Below are 24,067 nucleotides of genomic sequence, written 5' to 3' on the forward strand. Positions count from 1 at the left end.
CAGTAGAGGATTTTGGAGCTTCAGCCATGAAGTTCAAGCACAGTGTCTAAACACTTTTTGAGCCTGATCTTAATATATTATATTAAGAAAATTTAATCCCAATCCAGTAATATACTGTATAAGATGTGAATGCGTTCAAGTAAAGGATTTATTAATTAATTTTGAAGTCATGTAATTTTTCACATCCAGCTGAATATCGTTTTTATTCTAGAGAGTAGATTATAATTTTTGTCACATAAAATTGAATATATATTTTCCATCACATATTTAAAGTGGATTATCATAGCTTTCGATGACTTGGGTGATCATGAAATTAGTTTATCCTGCAGTTATGCAGATTGATCTTGATCACACTGATATGGTAGTTATTTTATTATGCCTGGAAACGACTTCCAAATAATATGGTACCGGTACTGATATATGGAATGAACAATACGGTACTGACTCTAAAGGACTTATTCCATCAATTGACAGTGCTTTTCAAATGGTTTCCAACTGGTTTACACATGAAATTTTGCCCACTTAAAGCATTGTAATTCATTAGAAATGAATTCGAATGTGATTTTCTTATACCATGAAATGCTATTTAGAGTGATTTTAGAGTAGCCTACACTTTGAAAGATTCTTTCAAACGTTTTGAAGAACGTTTACAATAATATAAGTGATACAAAATTAGTTTCAAGTAGTTGAAAAATCCAAATTTTGCCCATTCACAGAACTTTTGATCATTGTAAAGTAATTCAAACATGATTTGGAAGTATGTGTATTCTACTTTGAAATGCTTTGAAGAGATTTGAAAAGTACAGTCATGATTTTGAATGATTCTGAAAGGATACTAGGATTTATAATTTCTATTTATATTTGACCGAGCGAAGTGAGGTCTAAGATTCAAGTCGACGGTCTAGCATTAATTTCTCTTAATGTTTAAATGTTTAAATGTTTATATGTTGCGCATTTACGGCGAAACGCGGTAATAGATTTTCATGAAATTTGACAGGTATGTTCCTTTTATAATTGCGCGACGACGTATATACAAGGTTTTTGGAAATTTTGCATTTCAAGGATAATATAAAAGGAAAAAGGAGCCTCCTTCATACGCCAATATTAGAGTAAAAATCAGACTATAGAATTATTCATCATGAATCAGCTGACAAGTGATTACACAGATGTGTGGAGAAGCCAGTCTATTGCTGTATTCCCATAAGGTCTATAGTTTCAATCAGGTACTTGTAGATGAGAATACTGCGTGAGGTCTACTGTTCACAGATCTACTAGTTAATTTAATTCAAACGTGAACTGAGTTTGTTAACATTTCAAACAGGTGACATTAGATACTTGTGGATGAGAAAACTGAGAGAAGTCTACTGTTCACAGAAATACTAGTATCCAACATTTAAATACAGATCATGCAATCATTTAAATCTTATCAGTAAATTGATAAAATACAAAGAGAAATAAAAATTGATAAAAGACAAATACACAGTTATACAGATCTATTACTAAGCCCTTGATTGCTGGATCGAATACCAAATTGATTACTATCTTCTACTGTGTTTTTATTTACCAATAGAAGGATGTTATTTCAGTGATTTGCAAGAAAGGTTGTCATAATATGAAACAGAGCAGTTCCAGTTAATCAAGAGTCTGGAATCGCTTCAAGCTATTTGAACAGTTCAAAATAGACTGAAGAAATTCATCATTAAACCGGCTGTATGGCCTTGGTTCGTCGGAAAAAATTGAAACTCAGTCCGTAGCTGCAAGGATTGATTACACGTAACTGAAGATATGATTGGATTGTAACGAAATATTCCATGAACCGGCTTACTAAATAAAATAAATTGAAAATTGAAAATGAAATCATTGATTCTTCTATGTTTGGTTTTGAAGCATCAAATAAATTTAAAAATCTACTTTGTGGAAGTGGAAATAATTAAGAACTGAAAATGTTGTAATGAAATAAAAGCACACATTTCTGTTGTCAAATTCTACATAATCTTATTTCGTACAGGACCACACACGTAACATTTTCAAGCTAACTGAAGCTTTTTTGAAAATTTTGTGAAGTGAACAACTACAAGACAACCTATTTCGGACTATGTATAATCATAGAGAAACAATAGCGTAAATAGATATCCCATGGTATAGGGAATTTATGTCGCAACTTTTACTGTTATCTCAAGCGTTATCGTTTGCTATCGTTTCTCTATGGTATAAACTTGCTATCGTTTCTCTATGGTATAACCTTATCTAAATTTGGGAGAGGAATAGCACAAGGTTACCTTATTCTATCTCTCCCAATCATTTTTGATGATGTACTTGTTGTATGAATCAATAAATGTATTTATACCGAAAATGTACTTAATGACAAATGATACAAACCGATACATTGAATAATAAATCAGAATCAATGACATGACAAGTTGATTTGATACAATATTAAATAAATAAATAAATAATTTTATTCATGGAGGCAACAGGTAAAAACCCATTTTGCCTCCTTCACACTTTACAATCACACACTATACAATTCAAAAATGTCTAGTAGAATGATATTAATGTATTAGAAAAGGTAGCAGGAGAGTGAGAATGAGAGGATGAGAAGGAAGAAAAATAAAGGGAAAATAGAAAATAAACACAGAAAGAATTGTCAGACAGGGGGAATAAGAGACAGAAGATGGAATGGAGAAGAGAATTAAAAGAGGAGAGCAGAAAAGTAGTCTATTAAGAAATAAATATATAATTATTATTGAACGAAAATCCTAAATAAATGCTGCAAATCACCCCGAAGACCTCTGCTTCGGACTATGTCTGCAGTAGCAGAGGTCTTCGGGGTGATTTGCAGCATTTATTTAGGATTTTCGTTCAATAATAATTATATATTAATTAGCATTTGAATAAATGCATTCTCTATTTAATTCCATCTGTACTAAGAAAGAAATAGATGAAAACAAAACGGGAGGACTAGAAATGGATTAAGAGTTCAAAAATTAAAAGTAGAAGGAATAGAATAATATAATGAGAAAAGAAGAGGAAGAAGTAGTAGAGTGGAAGAATAAAATTAGAAAAAGAAGTTGAAAGACAACAGAAGGTGCAAAAGTAGTTCAGTGTTGTAGGCATACAGTGAGATTCAAACTGTCAGCATTATGTTGCATGGGAAGCAATGACGTTAAATCTGGGGGATACTGACAGTTTGAAGTGAATCTCTATAGTAGGCTATGTCAGTATGTGAGCCGATTGATAAGGAATTCGTCATGGTCAAGTTGCCTTTTTAGACACAGGTTTGGTCTACATAGTGAGCCTACTACAATAGGTAGATTGGTGAATGTCACCAATGCCTTCTGAATGATGAAACTCACCTGGCCATAATATTATCTGTACCTGATTGGAATTCACTGGAGGCAGTGGAGTTGATTCGATTTTGGAATTGAATTGTGCAATACCGGTCTTATGGTATTTTATTTCATAGATGTGACTGACTTCTAACAAGTGATCAACTTGTCATGACGAACCTGATTTGATTCTACCTAAAATATTAGGCTGCTATCTCTTTTCAGTATAGGGCTACTTGTAATATAAATATAAAGAAATAAAAATCTCAGTACCCTTTTTTTGAAATATTTAATCACAACATGTTTCGAACATTTATGCCATTTTCAAGTGATATTAATTAAATCTCTTAATTGATTTTCAAGTGATTCTAATTCATATCACTTGAAAATGGCATAAATGTCCGAAACATGTTGTGATAAAATATTTCAAAAAAAGGGTACTGAGATTTTTATTTCTTTATATTTATATTAGGCTACTAGTTTAGAAGTACAAAATAAGTTGGTTAATTAAGTTAATTGAATAATAAGTGAACTAATTTTTGATACAATCAATTTAGAATTGATTAGATTCGATTCATAAATTTTAGAGAAGTTGATTATTTTTGTAGTTTTCGATATATTTTTTAATATCAATTTTTATTTTACTAAAATCTTACTTAATTACTTATTTTATAGTCTTCTACTATAGTACTTCTACTTCATGATTAACTTTTCTTCACCTCCTTATTCTCATTCTTCCCCATCACCCTTCTCCTGTTCTATCTCTTTCACGGCTTCCTATTTACCCCCTCTTCTACGTCTTCTTCTTCATCCTCTTCATCATCTTCTTCATCTCCTCCATCTCCCTTCTCTTGTTCTATCTCTTTCACGGCTTCCTATTTACCCCCTCTTCTACGACATCATCTTCTTCTTTTCCTTCTTCTACTTCTTCATCTTCATCCGCTTCTTCATCATCATCATCTTCTTCATCTCCTCCATCTCCCTTCTCTTGTTCTATCTCTTTCATGGCTTCCTATTTCCCCCCTCTTCTACGACTTCTTCTTCTTCGACTACTTCATCTTCTTTTTCTTCTTCTTCATCATCATCTTCTTCATCTCCTCCATCTCCCTTCTTTTGTTCCATCTCTTTCACGGCTACCTATTTTCCCCCTCTTCTACGACTTCTTCTTCTTCATCTTCATCTTGTTCTTCTTCATCATCAACATCATCTTCCTCATCTCCTCCTTCTTCCACTACTACTACTACAACTACTAATACTTTCACTTCTTCTTTATCTTTTTCTTCTACCTCTTCTCATTTTTTCAAGTATCCCCCATTATCATCTTCCACATTACGACTCTTCTCTTCTTCTTATTGTTCTCCTTCTTCTTTCACTGCTTCCTCTTCTTCACCCTCTTCTACGTTTTCCTCTTCATCATGTTCCAACTCTCTTTCTGCCAATCTCCAGTTTAGCAGTGATACATCTTTTTTAGACATCGACATCGAAACAGATACGAATATGAATAGCAATGTGGTATTATGATAGTTGTGTATTATCAAAACATAGTCACAACAAACAAAAACATATCTATACTATACAGTATACATAGTACCCAAACGAAATATATATACGCTCCGATTGCTTGATTACGCAACAAAAAAAACACACACAAACACACACACACACACACACACTCACACTGTCACTCGCACACAAATGTAATATCGTATCTCTTCAATTTCACATCACCATAATATCACAGTTCTTGTACTCTACTCTGGATTGCAGAGGTCTGCACGAGATAGAACCGGTTTAGTTTGAATCATCAAACGCGCCAAATTATTGCCTGATAGCATCAAACATCTCACACACATTCGATCCTGTATATATATTCACATATTCAGACACATATATACTGACTACTCAAACTAATATCATATGAGTTATCCATTGATACAGCCAATAAGTCACTACCTACAGAGTGAGCCTGGGAATGTATGGGAACCCCTCAATAAGTTGGAGACTGTTGTGGATATAATTGACCGAGCGAAGTGAGGTCTAAGATTCAAGTCGACGGTTTGGCATTTCTCTTAGGGCCGTTTGCACAGTCAAGCTTAAACTCGATTCAATCAGATGGTGGCTTAAACTCAAAATGAAACACATTATTGACCGAACGAAGTGAGGTCTAAGATTCAAGTCGACGGTTTGGCATTTCTCTTAATGTTTAAATGTTTAAATATTTGAATGTTTATATGTTTATATGTTTATATGTTTATAAGTTTATATGTTTATATGTTATATGTTTATATGTTTATATGTTTATATGTTTATATGTTTAAATGTTACGCATTTACGGCGAAACGCGGTAATAGATTTTCATGAAATTTGACAGGAATGTTCCTTTTTAAATTGCGCGTCGACGTATATACATGCGGTTTTTGGAAATTTTGCATTTCAAGGATAATATAAAAGGAAAAAGGAGCCTCCTTCATACGCCAATATTAGAGTAAAAATCAGACTATATAATTATTAATCATAAATCAGCTGACAAGTGATTACACAGATGTGTGGAGAAGCCAGTCTATTGCTGTATTTCCATATTTAAGGTCTATAGTTTCAATCAGGTACTTGAATGTGGATGAGAATACTGCGTGAGGTCATCTGTTACAGAACTACTAGTACTGTAACTTTCAGGGTAAGTAATTGGCGAATACTCCACATTTCGACGTACAACTGAATTTGAACCCCTCATAAGGGGGTGACTTAGGGATTGTAACTCGAATAATTCAAATGTAAACAACCATTGTGTGGTACATCATTTTAAAGGCCTTTTTAAAACAAGAAAGAATGAATCAATAAAAATGTTCTATGATAATTATATCTGTATCCAAAATGGCGGCTGATTGAAGTTTTAGTTTTTGAAGAAATGAGGGGTTGTAACTCGAATAATTCAAATGTAGACACCCATTGTGTGGTATTTGCCTTTTCAAAACAAGGGAGATGAAATCAATAAAAAAGTTATATGATACTTGTATCCAAAATGGCGGCTGGTTGAAGTTTCAAGTAAAAACTAAAACTTCAATCAGCCGCCATTTCGGAAACAAGCAACATAGAACTTTCTTATCGATGCCATCTTTCTTGTTTTAAAAAGGCCTTTAAAATGATGTACCACACAATTGATGTTTACATTTGAAATTTTCTTGTTACAACCCCTAAGTCACCCCCTTATGAGGGGTCGAAATTCAGTTGTACGTCAAAATGTGGAGTATTCGACCAATACCTTATCCTGGAAGTTACAGTATTATATTATCCACAACAGTCTCCAACTTATTGAAGGGTTCCCATACATATGACACACTCTATATATCAGTTTCTATAGTGAATTTAAATTTAAACGTCAGCACTCCTTTTAAATAGCATAAATGCTTATCGATTTTATATAAAGGAACACAGCTGCCCTCGAATTCCAATTAATTACTACCCTATAGTGAGGTCCACGTTATAATGACAGTATTTGATCAACTTTGGTTTTCTATCCTTGTCTACCTTTCGACAAAGCCGGTGGTACTATCCTTTTATAGGTGTCAATTATGTTTTTGACAGTGTAGAAATATGATTAATTAATGCAGAGAATCGGCATCGCTGTTCTTCTATCTTTATTCACTGTCATTAAAACGTGGACCTCACTATAGTCGGAGGCAACCAATGCATAATCAATTTGTGTGGGACTGCAACCTCACAGTTTGAACCACACCCAGCCCGGGTGGGTTACTCTACAATCAAGATACATTGTAACTAATCACAGTTCATTGTATCGACGTTAATTCACTAAATAGTTTGCTGTTGCAGCAAGCAACTGTAATTGCTAATTGTAATCCACTGTTAATTTGAAGTCAACTTCTCCTCCTTCTCCAATTAATAAGATACTTTCTCTTTCTATCCTTCTTCTTCATCTTCATCTTCATCATCATCATCATCATCATCTTCTTCTTCTTCTTCTTCTATCTTATTATTTTTCTTCTTCTACTTCTTCTTCTTCTTCATCATCATCATCATCATCATCATCATCATCATCTTCTTCTTTCATCATCTTATTTTTCTTCTCCTTCTTCTTATTCTCCTTTTGGAAGAGAGTAAGTGGGAAGGATATTTTGAATATTCTTTCCAAAGAATGGACATTGATATGTCCAAAGCTCCGCAAATTTATGTAGATGCATAACAATATTTCTATAGTTATCAAAAACTGCTTTTTTCATACATTATATACAGTTCAATAATAATTTTCTTAGTCTATATTATGTAAATTCATCTATAATTTTGCTGTATTGTGAGCTATTGTATATAAGTGTATAAGCCAGTATATATTGTTGAAATCTACATGAATAAGTACTCAATAAATCAATCTTCTCCTTCTTCTTCTTCTTCTTCTTCTTCTTCTTCTTCTTCTTCTTCATCTTTTATCTTATTACTTTCCTTGTCCTACTACCATAGGTAAGGAAAGTATTGCTTTCCAAAAAAAATTAAGGTACCCTAATTTCAAGTTTTCTATACGTTTCAAGGTCCCCTGAGTCCAAAACATGATTTTTGGGTGTGTGTGTGTGTGTGTGTGTGTGTGTGTGTGTGTGTGTGTGTGTGTGTGTGTGCGCGTCTGTGTACACGATATCTCATCTCCCAATCAACGGAATGACTTGAAATTTGGAACGTAAGGTCCTCAGAATATAAGGATCCGAATTTCAGAAGCTCCGTAATATTCATGAGAAAAATGGGGGATAATGACTAAAAAACCATGTTTTTCACTGTTTTCTCGAAAACGGCTTTAACGATTTTTTTCAAATTCATACCCTGTATATTTATTTATCAGCTCTATCAACTGGCATGAGTTTTTTCCCTGGGAAACTAATGAGGGATCCACCCCATCCTTGAGAAATGGACTTTGTAACCTCCTTCTCGTGCATGAGGTAGGAAGAGCAGTTTATAAAAAGAACAACGTCATAGTCAAGATATTTCATCTGTAGATCAGCTGTTCTGACGACTTTTAAAAAAATCATCGAATTTTACAATTTACACAAAGGAAAAAGTACTCTGAAAACAATAAAAATGTACACATATACAGTAGTCTGATGTAGTTGCAAATATGTTGCCACCAATCGTCATTATGTTATTCCCCTAAATTATTCTCGTTTGAGAATGAGGCTTGCAGTTCAATGAGCAAGGAAAGTTGTGTGAGTGTACCACACCAGATTTTTTTCTCTGCTTCTTCTTTTTCTTCTTCTTCTTCTTCTACTACTAATACTACTACTCCTTCTCCACCTCCTCCTCCTCGTCTACTACCTTCTGCCCTCCTCCTCCTCATTCTTCTTCTCGTTCCTAATCTTCTGTCCCTTTTTCTTTTTCCTCTCTCTTATTTCTGTTGAGACTACTAAGAGTTACTCCGACCATGGTTTCGATTAGTATCACGCCTAGCATCCTATGCACTATTCTATTTCTAATTACTAGAATCTATTGCACCATCCTGATCGATTACTTCCCCCCCCCCTTTAAGCAATTACAGCTAATCACTTTATTTAAAAACGAAAAATCGTAGACGAACAACCAAAACATTTAGTTGGGCCTCGCTCAATCTAAACTAGAAACTACAAACAAATCGAAAAATGCTGGCATTATTAATATAACAACATTATTATACGGTTCTAGAGACAGATTGATGATCACATTATGCAAACAATCTATGTAGAATACCAGCATATTTCAGAAGCAGAGCACTGACGAAATTGGAACAAGAAATGGAGCAATCTTTTCATATGACACAAGGCATAAAATGGCGTTAAATTCGAATATGACAACTGGAGCAATGTAATGGATGAACGCAATATATATTTTCTAGATCTCGATGAGAGATAGAGACGTATCTTACATAAAATGGTTTTGAATACTTTTGATAATCTTCTTCTACTTTTTTTAATTTAAAAATGATTAGTGTGTGATGAATTATGTGTTTTGAATTGTAAATTATTGAAGAATTTTGAAGTGATACATAACCTAACTACATTTGGACTGTTGTATAAATTAGAATTGGAAACGTTTTGGGCGTAAGTTAGCCTGTGGTACTTTTCTGTAAGTTGTGTAATTTTGAATGATTGAATAAATAAATAAATAATAACTTGTCCTCTAAATCATTGTAGGCCTATACTGTATATCCGAAAAGATTATCAATTTAAACTATTTTAGACTTTTTCTTATTCACGGATAAGTACATGTTTTCTATTTTTATAGATCTAAGATTATTTTTAAATTAGTACAATTGCCATTCTAGTCATCGTGGTCAAGTGGTCTTCAAAGAATTCATAATCTTGAAAACAAAAAAAAACTTCTTTTTCTGAGATATTAGCTCTTTACGGTTTCAAGGTATTTACAATTTATACAATAATTTAACGCAAAATCAACAACAAGCCAAAATTTGGCATTTTAAATGACTGATTATCTAGGAAGATTTCTGGAATAAATGATTTTCATAATATCATTGCTCAAATATTTCCTTTGGGTAGTTATGTATTTTGGTTCTACTCATTCAGATTAACCTGCCCACGAAACCAAGTTTTTGTCACACAATAAGAAGCCCTACTATATTAGCTGAGTGAGAAAACTTGAAAAGCTACAGTATTTTACAGTACTTTTTATTAGAATCTGATTTTTCAAGAACCTATATTTTTATGATATTGATTAGCATATCAGCTCTTTACGGTTTCAAGTGATATGTTATTCATTAATTTATTACAAATGAACGCAAGATTAAGGCTGCGAAAAGGCTAAAAAGAACTTTCTACTGGTGATATTTTTCAAAGTTTTTCGATTTGTATACCAAAATGAAAAAGTTTTCTCAGGAAAACATTTTTTTTCTGATCATTAATTTTTGAGATATGAGCGCCTGAAGTTTGAATTTTTCGGACAGAACATTTCAAATTCGGTAAATATAAATCCATGAAATTTCGAGGATGGATTCTTCATGATATTGTTGATCTATTAAAACAAACATTTTCTGAAAAATTTATTCGATTTACCAAAAATAACCCAACTGAAAGTTAATTTTGGTTATTTTTAGTAAATTGAACAACTCTCTTAAAAATTGATATTTTCAGAAAATTTTTGTTTTACTAGACCAACAATAACATAAAGAATCTATCTTCTAAATCTCATGGATTTATCTCTAACCGAATTTGAAATGTTCTGTCCCAAACATTTAAACTTTAGGCGCTCATATCTCAAAAAGTAATGATCAGATTTTTTTTTCCTGATAAAACTTTTCCATTTTTATAGCTTGATGATCGAGAAACTATGAAAAATATCACCAGTAGAAAGTTTATTTTTAGCCTTTGCACAGCCTTAACAAAGAACAACCTCAGACACATGCCAAGATTAGGTATTTTAAATGACTGATTATTTAGAAAGATTTCTGATATAAATGATTTTCATAATAATATATAGTAATCACTATTAGACGAAAATCCTAATCAAATGCTGTAAATCACCATAATATATAGCCCATATATTTTCTTGAAGTAGCTATGAATTTTCAATTTACTTATTTGAATACAGTACTTTTATTTTTCAAAAATTTATAATTTTGTGATATAAATATTTTTGTCGATAAAAATTGATTGATTGCCCCACACAATTTCTTCATAAAATAATCAGATACAACAAAGATATCTCTGTTACTGATATACAGGAAGCAGTTAATGTCTAGTTGAACCAGGGCAATAATCAATCATTACAAGGAGCCATTAATCATAAAATGCAGACTGATGTGTTGGTGCATTTACTGCTCACTAGATCCCCACTCATTCACCATCTCTCTCACTCTACATTCTCATTCTCTCTCGCTGTCTCTGTCTATCACACGACACACAGGTATGCGTGTTTTACTGGGATCATAAATTTTCAGGGCTTATTACCAAGGTAATACAATAAGGTGCACAATAAACTGAGTACAGCCGTGATATACGCCTCGCTTTGCGTCTTTGCGTATTACTGCTGTATGAAATGTGTAGAAGTTCTTTCCAGAGAGTTGAATTCAAAATGGCGACACAATTTCACCTGACGCATGTGTGTGCATGTGTGCGTGAGGAGCCAGACTGAAGTTATAGTCTTGGCCTAAGCGGAAGTAGCTTTGAAACGTTTTCATAGTTCAGATCTGTAGTAATTTCACAACCATTTGTAAGCCTATACCTTCTTGAACTGTGAAGCTACAAAAGTAGGAAAACAAGTATTATTTCGGATGCAGCTTAAAGGAGACAACCTATCGCAGAATGTCCGATGAAGAACGGAAGAAGTGGCGGTGGCTACTTGATCATTTTTTATTGCTTTTTTGCTATTATTGCTTTCCTAAAAAAATTGAGGTACCCCAATTTCTAAATTTCTATACGTTTCAAGGTCCCCCGAGTCCAAAAAAGTGGTTTTTGGGTATTGGTCTCTGTTTGTGTGTGTGTGTGTGTGTGTGTGTGTGTGTGTGTGTGTGTGTGTGTGTGTGTGTGTGTGTGTGTGTGTGTATGTGCGTCTGTGTACACGATATCTCATCTCCCAATCAACGGAACTTGAAATTTGGAACGTAAGGTCCTCAGAATATAAGGATCCGACACGAACAATTTCAATCAAATGCGATTGAAGATGGCGGCTAAAATGGCGAAAATGTTGTCAAAAACCGGGTTTTTCGCGAGTTTCTCGAAAACGGCTCCAACGATTTTGATTGAAGTTATACCTAAAATAGTCATCGATAAGCTCTATCAACTGCCACAAGTCCCATACCTGTAAAAATTTCAAGAGCTCCGCCCCATCTATGCAAAGTTTGATTTCAGATTCTCAATTATCAGGCTTCAGATACAATTTAAACAGAAAATTTCGAGTGGAAAAGATTGAGCATGAGAATATCTACAATTAATGTTCAGTAACATTTTCACCTTAAATTAAAAATAACTCGAAATTCGAGAAAATGTGATTATCCAATTGCAAACTGTTGGAACTGTTGATTCTATTAAATGATTCACTATGAAGAGATTGCAGACCTCGTGGGTCTCCAGCGTTATTGCCCTGTCACCAGCTGGATCAAATATTTGAATAGTAGACTTGAGATGCGCGTGAACACTAGCGTTAGGTGATGAATTTTCATAACGGCAAGGAAAGTTGTGTGAGTGCGCCACACCAGATTTTTTCAATTTGCAACTATTGAATCATTTGGTTTTGAATAGATTAATTGAATCATATTTGATTGAATTTGAATTCGAAAGAATTTCAATTAACAACTTAATTATTATGAAATGTGATACAAAATTTACTACTTTGGATTGCTTCAAATAGATTATTTTGGCATTAAAAGGTTTTCAAATGATCGATTAGAATAAGCTTAGAGGTAGCTCCAAGTTTATACTTATTGATGGCTGTACTCAATGATTTTGGCATTAGTATGCTCGACGAACTAGATACTACCAAACGCTGCCACAACTCAACTTCAAATAAACTCATATTCTTTGAATCATTCTACAGAACAAGTTCGCTAGCCAATGATATTGACACTCTCCTTCGTTCTTTTTGGAGACGTACACAAGTAAATGATGAAGATAAAGAAAAAATTGGAGAAAAACAATGAAGAAGGAATGGAAAGAATGAAACATCAAAGCAAAGAATTAATTTTAGGAACGCAACTAGGAGATTGGTTTGAGAGCAGAGCAAATAAAATGTTATAGCCTTTCTCCAAAATCAAATATAAAACTAGATAAGTAAGGGGTCTTGATAGATATGAATTTTAGGAAGGTTGGAGGGAGACAGCATAATATAAATCTACATCTTCACATCGATATGCACATATATTCAGTTATCTATATGTAAAATCTGTAGCGGAAGATTGAGGCTCAACTTATGACCCCATACAACGGAGCCAGCAGAGACAGATGATGGGAAAGTAAAGCAATATGTGGATGTTGGAGTGGAGTGGATCAGGCAAAATGTTCCAGATTCCTCTTTTGAGGATCGAGTGGACGATATTGGTTGGGCCCACACCCAGAAAAGGCTGACGACTGCACCAGAAATGAGAAAACTGATGGAAGATGTAACGGGAAGGGGATGGAAATGCCCTCAACGACGAGTAATGACGCAGTAAGACGGAGGAAACAAAAGAACGAGAAAAAGAATATGAGAGGAAGAGTAACAGAAATAAAAAAGTGGCAGAAGAAGAGGAGGAGGAGAAAGAAGAAGATGAGAAGGAGTAGGAGGAGTAAGATGGGGAGGAGGAGTACAGGCACCAGAAAGAATAAAAAGATGAAGAGGAGAAGAAGATTAGGAGGACAATGAGTAAAAGAAATAAGAGAAAAAAGAAGAAGAGGGGGAGGAGAAGGATGAGGTGGAGGGGGGGTACAAGCAACAGGAAAAATAAAAAGATGAAGGGGAAAAGAAGGAGAAGAAGAAAAAGCTTATGAGGAGGAGGAGAAACGAGAAGATGAGAAGGAAGAGGAGAAGCACCAGAAAGAAGGATGAAGAGGATGAAATAGAATAGGAGGACAAGGAGTAAAAGAAATAAGAGAAAAAAAGAAGAAGAGGAGGAGGAATAGAAAGAAGAAGCTGGGAAGAAGGAGGAGGAGGAGGAGGAGGAGGAGGAGGAGAGGAGGAGGAGGAGGAGGGGGAGGAGGAGGAGGAGGAAGAGGAGGTGGGAGAAGAGACAGGAAAAAGAAAAGGATGGGGGAGAAAAAGATGAAGGTAAAAAAGAAGATTGGGAGGAGGAGTAAGAGAAATAAGAAAGAAGAGGAGAAAAATTAAAATTAGATTTCAAACTTGATTGAATTAATTGCAGTAGACTATTATGATTACTATGATTATCTTCCCAAAAGATACAAGTTCCATATTATTGAAAAGTTGCGTTGCATGAACCTCATGAATCGATTAAGAAATTATTTGTTATCAAATAATGGTGGAAAACATACTATAATAGTTTATAAATGAAAATTAATGAGACATTGCACTCATTCAAATCCTGAATAAATTTAATTCAATACCTGGCTAGCAATTAAAAGGTACCGGATTAGATTTCCGGGCTGGCAAATAATTATTGGATCATCATATTTCCATCTAGCTGTTACCCTGTTGTCAATATTTGCAGTAGCAGAAGTCTTCGGGGTGATTTACAGCATTCAATTTGGATTTTCGTTTAATAATAATTGTTAATATGTTACTTCTCATATGAATTATCTCCACCGCTATCCATATTCATGATGAACCATTTTTTCAATGGACTATCAAATTTCCGCCTACAGTGCTTCAAATATTACATTACACAACATATTGCGTTTCCACATTGCAATCAATCAAGCCAGAGCTTATTATGAAACTTCAGGTGAAACAAAAATTGAACGCAATGCGGGTTAAAGATAAATTCTTGACCGTTACTGATATGGTTTCCCTCATTTGATCAAAACAAAAATTTTCCACATCTGTCAGTTTTGTCTATCTATGCAAGTGTTCCGGGTCGAAAAATATGGGCTTGATGTGATTGAAAATACGAAATATTGAATAATTGACCGAGCGAAGTGAGGTCTAAGATTCAAGTCGACGGTTTGGCATTTCTCTTAATGTTTAAATGTTGCGCATTTACGGCGAAACTCGGTAATAGATTTCCATGAAATTTGACAGGTATGTTCCTTTTTTAATTGCGCGTCGACGTATATACAAGGTTTTTGGAAATTTTGCATTTCAAGGATAATATAAAAGGAAAAAGGAGCCTCCTTCATACGCCAAGATCAGAGTGAAAATCAGACTGACAAGTGATTACACAGATGTGTGGAGAAGCCAGTCTATTACTGTATTTCCATAGGGTCTATAGTTTCAATCAGATACTTGTGGATGAGAATACTGCGTGAGGTCTACTGTTCACAGAACTACTAGTAAAACACTAGGATATTGTCTAAAAATATCAGGAATTTATTCAAAAGATACAAATATGTTTCAAGCTTGAACACCCATGTGTCATCTTCAGTGGATAAATATCACTATATCTCACCAAAAACAGTATCTGAAGTTATAGCCCAGTCAATGAAGGTCCAAAAAAGCAATTTCGATCCGAAAATTAAATAAAAGCTGAATTTCTCACCATCGATAGAACCCTCACAGAGGGTCATTCTACCAAAAGTTCCAAGAAATCCCCCTGGAGCTTTCACCCCCAGCCCCCTAAAACATGAAAAATGCAGGTAATCACGGAAAATCAAATATCTCTGTAACCATTGATCGGAAAGAGTTCTATTATATGTCATTCGATTTGTTAAATAATGAACTACAATATCAGTCACATTCATTCTCCCAATAAAACTAACAGTTTTCTTGATAAACTAATATATATGTAAAAATTTAGGGGGGTTGCGATTTGATTTTTTTGTTTTCTCCGATTAACTTCGAAGCAAGTGATTTAAAAGAAAACTGAGCCAAATAATTAATGTAGTCACTTCCATTGCGAATCCATTGATGTATATTGTTACGTATTTGCGATTTGATTTGACGCCGTGGAAGGGGAAACAGCCGACGCGGTACAGCGCGGCTGACTCTCTTCGCCATAGTAAACAGTAAACAGGAAATCAATTATCTCTGTAACCATTAATCGGAAAAAAATCTATCATATGTCATTCGATTCGTTACATTATTGACTACAATATTAGTCATATTCATTTTCTCAATAATATTACGGAGCTCCTAAAATTTTCCCAGAAATGAGACTTATGCTAGTTGATAGGGCTCATAAATAGCTATCCATGATATAAATTTGAAGAAAATCGTTAGAGCCATTTTCGAGAAAAACGTGAAAAACATGGTTTTTTAGTAATTATCCGCCATTTTTTCCGCCATCTTGAATTGAATTTCATTGAATTTCTTATTGTCGGGTCCTCATGGTATAGGGACCTTAAGTTTAAAATTTCAAGTCGATCGGTTAATTAGGAATGGAGTTATCGTGTTCACAGACATACACACACACACACACATACACACACACACATACACACACACAGACCAATACCCAAAAATCATGTTTTTGGACTCAGGGGACCTTGAAACGTATAGAAAACTTGAAATTGGGGTACCTTAATTTTTTTTGGAAAGCAATACTTTCCTTACCTATGGTAGTAGGGCAAGGAAAGTAAAAATAAGGAGAAGAAAAAAGGTAAAATAATGAAGAAGAAATATAAAAGGAGAAGAAGAAATAAGAATTGAAATTAGATTTAAAACTTAATTAAATTACAGTAGACTATAATAATAATTACTATAAATATCTTCCCAGAAGACACGAGTTCCATATTATTGAAATGTTGCGTTTCATGAATCTCATGAATTGATTAAAGTGAAATAGAGTATTCAATATTGTGATAGGGGGAAAATAAATTATTTGTTATCAAATAATCTAATGATGGAAAATATACTATAATAGTTTACAGATGAAAATTATGATAAATTGCATTTATTCAGAACATGAATAAATTTTATTTGATTCAATACCTGACTAGCAATTAAAAGGTACCGGGTTCGATTTCCGAGCTGGCTAATAATTTTTGGATAGTAGCTATCATCAAATTTCCATCTAGCTGTTAACCCTGTTGTCAACATTTGCAGTAGCAGAAGTCTTCGGGGTGTTTTACAGCATTCAATTTGGATTTTCGTTTAATAATAATTATCGAATAATAATCATTGTTAATATGTTACTTCTGAAAATTGTTAATATGTTATGTAATGTGAAATTTTCAGTTCAATATTATCATCAATATTTTTATAGTTTTTGATTTTTAAATGAGATTTTGTGTTTGAAAATAGTTTTCTTGATTTTAAAATTTATAAAATAGAAACTCAAGAAGTGAAAGTGCAAATTTTTACTGAGAAAATATGAAGAACCCAATATATAACCTATAAACTTGAGTGTTGATAGGAAATGACATTGGGTAATAAGGCAAGGCAGAACATCCAAAAGGATCTCTCTGCCGATAAAAGCCATATGAATAAAAATAAATAATAAATATGTTACTTCTCATATGAATTATCTCCACCACTTTCCATGATGAACTATTTTTTCAATGGACTATCAAATTTCCGCCTACAGTGCTTCAAATATTACATTACACAACATATTGCATTTCCACATTGCAATCAATCAAGCCAGAGCTTATTATGAAACTTCAGGTGAAACAAAAATTGAACGCAATGCGGGTTAAAGATAAATTCTTGACCGTTACTGATATGCTTTCCCATAATATTCCTCATTTGATCAAATCAAAAACTTTCCACATCTGTCAGTTTTGTCTACCTTGGCAAGTGTTCCGGGTCGAAAAATATGGGCTTGATGTGATTGAAAATACGAAATATTGAAAAATTGACCGAGCGAAGTGAGGTCTAAGATTCAAGTCGACGTTTTGGCATTTCTCTTAATGTTTAAATGTTTATATGTTGCGCATTTACGACGAAACTCGGAAATAGATTTCCATGAAATTTGACAGGTATGTTCCTTTTTTAATTACGCGTCGACGTATATACAAGGTTTTTGGAAATTTTGCATTTCAAGGATAATATAAAAGGAAAAAGGAGCCTCCTTCATACGCCAATATCAGAGTGAAAATCAGACTATAGAATTATTAATCATAAATCAGCTGACAAGTGATTACACAGATTTGTGGAGAAGCCAGTCTATTGCTGTATTTCCATAGGTCTATAGTTTCAATCAGGTACTTGTGGATGAGAATACTGCGTGAGGTCTACTGTTCACAGAACTACTAGTAAAACACTAGGATATTGTCTAAAAATATCACGAATTTATTCAAAAGATACAAATATGTTTCAAGTTTGAACACCCATGTGTCATCTTCAGTGGATAAATATCACTATATCTCACCAGAAACAGTATCTGAAGTTAGATAATATGTTATGCTATGAAGTATGCTATAAAGTTAGATTGAACATTTCAGGAACTGAAAATCACGAATAAAAATGTGGAAATCACGTAATTATGATCTCCCTACCCGCACCTTGAATAGCGGATGATCTTGGTGATTTATCAAACCGCGTGTCATTAGCATTTTGAAATCACAAGTCACTCCGAAAATTACGGTTAATGGACGTAATAAATGTTCAAAACAATGACTTTTCCAATGTAGTAGCTTCGACTTCGTAAACAATGTGTTGTATTCTGCCCGCAGCTTGCAATAAATTACATTCCATATGGAGCAATTACGCTACCTAGATTTAGGGCCTACATATTTTACGATATTTATGCTCTTGCCCTGTACTATATGGTTGTAATTGGACTATGCGGTCGATTGGCTGTTATTTAGGATACGCGAGTGATGCATAAAAATTAATCCTGCAGCAATTGCTTTGAATAAACCGAAAAACACACAATTCATCCCAATTTTTACAATAAATTTATTCATACAACGATATCCATGATCGTTGATTTTCAGAGTAGTTCACAAAATAGAAGAAAATGGAAAATAATCCTTACTCCAAAAAAATAAAATTGGTTTACTTCTCCCATAGTTGCGCAGATAGTATACCATGAAAATACAAATATGAGAGATTCACTGTAGAAGATTGTTTCTAGACTTACTACGGTACTCACTAAATAAACTACAACCAGTAATATGGAAGCAGCCTCATTCAAATCCATCAATTTGGAAAATACTACAAACAATTAGTAAAAATACAGTGACAATATAGCAACTGGCTTACCGTACAAACTACAATAGAAATAAAAATTAAAAGGGAAGGGCAAATAGAGTACAGACTAGTTCAACGTGATTCATCTATTTATGATGGCACGTATGGTTTTTGATTCTACTTATGGTGGATTCATAATAATTCATATGGAAAAATATCTGAAAAATTGAATAAAACTAGTCTGGAAGCTGTAGTGTCAGTAGTTTTTGAGAAAAAAGTTGAAATATGCAAAAAAATCCAAGTAGAAAAACACAGACTTCTACGTTTGATGCCCAATAACTTTCTCTAATGACCAGTAAACAAATAATTTCAACTTTTTTCTCAAAAACTACTCATACTCCAGCTTCCAGACTAGTTTTATTCAATTTTTCAGACATTTTTCCATATGAATCCACCATACGTTTTTCAAAAACTAGCCCCCAAACAATTCAGCATCGGTGTATTTCAACAGATGAACTGAATTCCGGGCTAAATCTTCCACCATGTATAGCTTGCTAATGAAGCGTTTATGAATATATGTTTATAAGAACTTTATTTCTTATTTTAACCTCTACTATCACGACTGTATTAAATTATTTTACAATAATTAAGAATCACTCTGTATAGATAATATTAGACACATCGTATATTTTAGAGAGTCAAAAACAATTATGATATAAAGTAAATAGAGAAAGTCATACTGTGGATTATCTCGTACATTCTTTACTCACTGATTATAATCACTATTCATTACAATGAATACAACTTAATAGATTATAATGGGTTTTATATTAGAATGATATAATCTATCTAATGGATCACAATTTCAATTTAAAACAATTAGAATTGCCGATAACATAATTATTGGATTTTGATGGTTATTTATCAAGACACTGAAGTGGGAAAGGTCAACACTCCAACTCATTTATCTCCACGCTGTTAGTCGGAGTGAGTTTTACGTCTCATTAGCACTAATCTATCTGAAAAGTCTCACTAAAGTAATAAAACTATCAATACTGTATCAGCTCCATAATATTTCTAACCTAGAATCACAGTCATTTGAAGAGAATAAACACTTAAAAATCTACAAATTCAATTGAAACATCCAGTAGGTAGTAGCCTATACGATTTATCTTAGAAGTACAGTTGGAAGTTCTCGGTTTTTCCAATTTCGTTCATAAATTTCACTTGAAGAGTAAGTAGTTACTAAGTGTTTCTAACTATGCAGAGTGAGTCATATGTGTGGGAATCCTTCAAATAGGAGACTGTTGTAGATATAATACTGTGACATTCAGGATAAGTTATTGGTCAAATACTCTACCTTTTGACGTTCAACTGAATTTCAAGCCTTCATTAAAGGTGACTTGGACATTTAGAATGTAAACATCCATTGTGTAGTACATGATTTTAAATGCCTTTTTAAAACAAGAAAGATGGCATCAAAAAAAATGTTCTATAGTACTTGTATCCAAAATTGCGGCTGATTGAAGTTTTAGTTTTTAAGGAAATAATTGATAAAGTTCAATCAGCCGCCATTTTGAATAGAAGTATCATAAAACATTTTCATCGATGTCATCTTTCTCCTTTTGAAAAGGCCTTTAAAATGATATATCACACAATGGGTGTTACATTTAAAATGTTTGAGTTACAACCCCTCATTTCCTTAAAAACTAAAACTTCAATCAGCCGCCATTTTGGATACAAGTATCATAGAACATTTTTATCGATGCCATCTTTCTTGGTTTAAAAAGGCCTTTAAAATAATGTACTACACAATGGGTGTTTACATTTCAAATATTCGAATTGCAGCCCTCTAAGTCACCCCCCTATGAGGGGTTGAAATTCAGTTGTACGTCAAAAGGTAGAGTATTCGACCAATAACTTATCCTGAAAGTAACAGTATTATATCTACAACAGTCTCCAATTTATTGAAGGGTTCCCATACATGTAATTATGTATATTGACTGTCACCTTAAAATATCTACTTCTATCTTGACTTGAAGCCGTTGTGCATGTTGAAAAATGAGATATCACAGTCACTTATATCCAATAGCAAAGAGCTTCCCATTCTATTTAATCCACATGCAGTAACAATTCACTGCACTTCGGCTACAATAGAATTATATTGATTGAGTGTTAATACAAATAAAATGAAATGGAAGGTTTTCCCCATTAGAGTTGACCTTCAAGATTTAAAACGTTTGGCTAAGCCATGATCATGATAAACAACTTTATCCTGTAACAACCAATAAATATTCTCCACACATCGTTTTGTTTACCTTTCAATAGCAGAGATATATTGTTCAAGAAATACCACACATTAATTGCTTCTAAATTCCGTATTACATTGCACACTGAAGAATTACAGGATATTGACAGAAAAATCTATCATTTATAAATAATAATTTAGTGTACCATTATTATAACCTATTCATTGTTCAAATTTAATAATAGCAGTAATATCTCAAGTATCGAGAAAATAAATTGATAAGAAATGGAAAGCAATCAAGCGTTGAAGGCAGATAAAAGTCCACTTGAGTTATATAAAAGGCATTTCAAATATATTTTATCAAAATTGTCACCTAAATCATCGTCTTGATATTGGCCTGAAAATGATTATATTACACAATATTGTCGGGCAAATATATTGTTACTATTGCGGCTCTCTAATCAGTACTACCAGTATATAAGCAGGATAGCATGAGAAATTTCCTATATTTTCCATCAAGTACCGTATTTTGAATGATTCAAATCACTGCTTGCTCTGTTGTAACTTTTGCTCCAATAATATTCATTTATTTATTGAATAGAGTAAACAATACAGTAGTCGGAAAAGAAAAAACAGGCTATTATACCTATTAGACCAGTCTAATAAATGTGAATTTGACAAAAATAAAACTGTGTTTTTCCAAAAATATCGAAAAATTCCACAGTATCAATTCGACAAATTTTATCATCCATATCGGAATTGTCCAAAATGTAACTTGAACAATGTCTAGTTAAATGTTAGTTACTGTATCGTTAATTTTCTCAACATTAACTGAGTGATTGAAATAGGTTCCTAATTAATAACACAAGGCTTAGAGCCAAAACTTGAAAGGGGAAAGACTAAATTTGGCCGATATCGTACAAGTAGTAGTTGATATGCACAGTAGCAAGTAAGAATCACTGGTTCAATAAAATGTTTAAAAACACAATTTCAGAATAATTTGTGATTGGGTTCAGATAATCCGAGTTTATGATTACAGAATTCAAATTTGCAAGTGATATATCATTAGGGAGGGTTCATACCAGACTCTCTTTGATAGATAGCACATAAATTCGACCAATAATCGTCAAAACTGCATAGCAAATTTACTAATCAAAATCCAAGATTTTGACTTATGTCAAAAACCAAACCAATGGTACAATAATATTAAAAATTGCTCTGTTCAAATGAGGAATTCGATGTAGGTTATGATAACAGATTTCTCACCTGTGATTGATAAGTGATAAGGGAGGATTCACACTTCACAGCAAACTCCAACCCAAAATTTGAGAGGATAAAAACGGAATTTGATTATTAAAAATAGGAAGAGGCATCAAAAATAGGTTCTATTTTGTAAAACTACCAAACAATACTACAATAACAACAATGAACAGTTCAGATAATACTTGGGTTTAGGTTATGATAACAGAATTCAAACCTGCAAATGATTGTGAGTGATTAGGGTAGGCTCACGCCCTAAATCAGGCTCATAGACAAATCTTGATAGGGTAAGAACAGTTGTTTCTCACAAACTTACTCAATTTTCAAAGCTTCAACTGATAAATGAATAATGTAAACAACAATGATCCATCCAAACAACTCACCTGTTGGATAGTTATCCTGAAACCACACTCCAGGTTACACTGCTCAAAATGCTGACGTCGAAATCTAGGTTAGTCCAACAGTAAACAACACTCAGTTTAGCAAATAAATCACAAACCACGCTAGCATGTGACTGCAAATAACAAACTGTCACAAACAACACCTGCAATCAAGAAGGACTGGACAAGTTCACTCGGCCGAGTCCAGTAAACGACTGACGTCTCTATGGAAACAGCAACGTGAAAGACGTTCGATCCATCCCCACCCTTGAACTTGGGCCGTGCGCCGCGCATGCGTACAACCGGTCTCTGCCGCGCCGGTGGGTATACTCGAGTTTTTACACACAACTGTCAAAATAGAAGCGCAATCTAGAAAAAAAGTGAAATATTGCACACTACTGCTTCTGCATAGTGCATACCCTTTCACTATTCACTATCGCCGCCAAGTGTATTAACTGACGCTGCTGCTATTACTACAGTATCAGTATCAGAAGCAGTCTAGCAGTACTACTACTAGGCCTACTATAGAGGTGACATCCATTTCGTCTCGGATATCAGTTGATCTCGAATCAGCTGTTTGGGAGGGTCTCAATTGCTCGAAATTTCAGTCCGTCTATTTCCCGTTGCTTTCAGAAAGTCTAGTGAATACAGTAAGATAAAATCAAATGATTCTTTAAGATAACATTTTTTCATAGAACAGCTTGAATTGAAGAAAATTACCATAACCCTTGTTAAATAAAAATTATAAATGAAAATATAACAAGGGTTCTAGTAATTTTCTAAAATATATTTCTCATAATACCAGCATATTGCCGTTTAAAAACGAAAGCCTAAAACCCTAACCTATCCTTTTACTTTTGAAACATAACTTTTCAGGTTATGTCGTGAGATTCGACCAACTAAACAGCTCAACTAGTTTCGTACTAGTTTCAGTTTCTCACCAAATAGTCCGGGCACAAATGTCATGAATAAGGCACTCCGTGGTCATTTTTGGGTACCAGCCGTGGAAGATGTCTCAATTACTTCGTTAGGTCTAGCATGATAAGGATCGTGATGATGATAAGTCGAAATAACAGGCAAACACCTCGGAAACAAGATGGGCGCCAAAATTTTCAGGGTTTTGCTATATCGCTTGTATTGCATTGGTAATTGCAATGGTTCAAGATATTCAACCATTTTTCTAGACGAAAATATTTTAAAAACCT

General features: G+C 33.7%; 1 protein-coding gene across 4 annotated transcripts in view; it reads right to left on the reverse strand.

Annotated features, from left to right (window-relative positions):
• LOC111055281 (alpha-1,6-mannosyl-glycoprotein 2-beta-N-acetylglucosaminyltransferase) overlaps nt 1–23,088 on the reverse strand; it is a 299,287-nt gene extending 276,199 nt beyond the window's left edge. For all 4 annotated transcript variants that reach the window (XR_005571119.1, XM_039426386.1, XM_039426387.1 and 1 more), the window contains exon 1: nt 22,866–23,088. The gene's annotated coding sequence lies outside the window, so the exon portion shown is untranslated. The remainder of the gene's footprint in view (nt 1–22,865) is intronic.
• Between the last annotated feature and the right edge of the window lie 979 nt (nt 23,089–24,067).

This window comes from Nilaparvata lugens, chromosome 4 (genome assembly GCF_014356525.2).
Source record: "Nilaparvata lugens isolate BPH chromosome 4, ASM1435652v1, whole genome shotgun sequence".
NCBI lineage: Eukaryota > Metazoa > Arthropoda > Insecta > Hemiptera > Delphacidae > Nilaparvata > Nilaparvata lugens.